We start from the raw sequence: 1909 nt of genomic DNA on the forward strand, positions 1-1909 counted from the left end.
ATTTAAAATTTAGATAAAAACTACAATACTCATAGATATGAAAAATTAATACTCATAGTTTGTAGATTTATCCAATCAATATCTGGAATAAAGATATTCCATAAATGGGAGATTCTCGTGGTGTCAGACCACCCCAAAACATTACTACTACAAAAAAGAATCTGCATTGAAAAGAGCTTATGTTTTGATACTAAATAACTATGGGGGTTGAACCGAAGACCTTCTAGTCGCCCATAGAAAATCTCTCTCTCTCTCTCTCTCTTTTTTTTTTCGTAAATCTCTCTCTCTCTCTCTCTCTCGGCCAGGAATTAACAAATGAAGTAAAGAACCCGACGTATGGATTCTAAATTTCTCACTTCAGGAAGACCTATTCCAATGTGTTCTAGCGGCTGCTCAAAATTTGTATCGACTTTCTTCATCCATCTTGTGCAAGTCGTGCGGCCCAAGCCTACGCCGGGGAGGCAGAGCCTTCGAAGTCAAGGCGAAACTAGAAGGAAGAGTCATGTGCATGTTCGTGATTTACGAGTGACCGAGTCAAGGATTATTGAGTTGTGCATGCGAGGAAGATCCTGTACTGCACGGATGCTTATATATATAAGTATGTCACCATCGTGAGATTTCTATCCACCATCCATAATCCTCCATCCGTTCATTAATCTCTCTCTCTCTCTCTCTCTGTGTCTGTGCGTCAGCCTCTGTCCAGTGCGCCCTCAGCTGTCCGGCGCACGCCTATCCGCCGAAAATACATAGGATATTCTCCAGTATAGCCACCCGCTTACTCCTCCTGCACCACTCATAGCCCATCAAGATGGTGTCTACTAGTAAAAGCAGTATACTTGCGAGGAGAAGCTCGAGGCTCTGCAGTCGCGGCCACCTTATGTTGGCTGCCGCAATGCTAATTATGATACAGTGCGCCTGCAATAGTAACAGCCACATGAGCGTAATACAGCTAGTTCGGGCCTCCGACGCGGATCCGCTCCAGGACTACTGCGTGGCCGACCTGTCGCAGCGCCTCGGCGTGAATGGTTATCCGTGCAAGGAGGCGGCGAATGTGACGGAGGAGGATTTCGTGTTCCACGGCCTGGCCCGAGCAGCCAATGCGAGCGCGAGCCCGGTGCTGGCAGATGCTACGTTTGGGTTCGTGGAGGAGTTTCCGGGCGTGAACACGCTCGGGCTGGGGATGGCGCGCCTGGACTTCGCGGTGGGCGGGGTGATCGTGCCCCACACGCACCCCAGGGCCAGCGAGATCATCTTCGTGCTGTCCGGCAGGCTCTACTGCGCCTTCGTGGACACCTCTAACAAGCTCTTCGCCAAGGTCCTCAACCCGGGCGACGTCATGATCTTCCCACGCGGCCTCCTGCACTTCCAGCTCAACGTCGGCTCCCACCCCGCCACCGCCGTCGTCGCCCTCAACAGCCAACAGCCGGGCTTCCAGCTGGTGGCTAGCTCCCTATTCACGCCCGATATCCCCAACGCCGTCCTCCGCAAGACCTTCTTCCTGGACGACGCCACGCTCGACTCAATCAAGGCTACCTTCAAGGCCATCGACTAACTTACTCTTATAGCTTTTGTTCAGTCCCTACGTAGGGAATTCCACACAATTCCTAGCAAAATTTCCCATATTTCTTATATATATACGTCCCGATATATAAGTAAGGATTTCAATTTCCAATGTGTGATGAAAGGGAGTTACAGAATTACCTATAAATACCTAGGAAATGTAATGTCATATACGCAAATGTAGGCAAGAATTAGATACATTCTCAAAGAACATCCTCTGTATGGAAATTTTAGAAAAGTGAAGATTTGATTTTGATATCATGGAAATAATAAAGTTTTGGTTGGCAATATAACATACAGCACTATTTTAACTAGCTTCTGCTAACACTAACGTAGGGTTTATGTTGAG

The 1909-nt window shown here is 48.0% G+C and overlaps 1 pseudogene; it reads left to right on the plus strand.

Annotated features, from left to right (window-relative positions):
- The first annotated feature begins 603 nt into the window (after positions 1-603).
- On the plus strand, positions 604-1672 carry LOC148037298 (germin-like protein 1-1 pseudogene; annotated as a pseudogene).
- The last annotated feature ends 237 nt before the right edge of the window (positions 1673-1909 follow it).

This window comes from Lygodium microphyllum, chromosome 4 (genome assembly GCF_053477565.2).
Source record: "Lygodium microphyllum isolate KBCC chromosome 4, Lygodium_microphyllum_v1.1.10, whole genome shotgun sequence".
Classification (NCBI taxonomy): domain Eukaryota; kingdom Viridiplantae; phylum Streptophyta; class Polypodiopsida; order Schizaeales; family Lygodiaceae; genus Lygodium; species Lygodium microphyllum.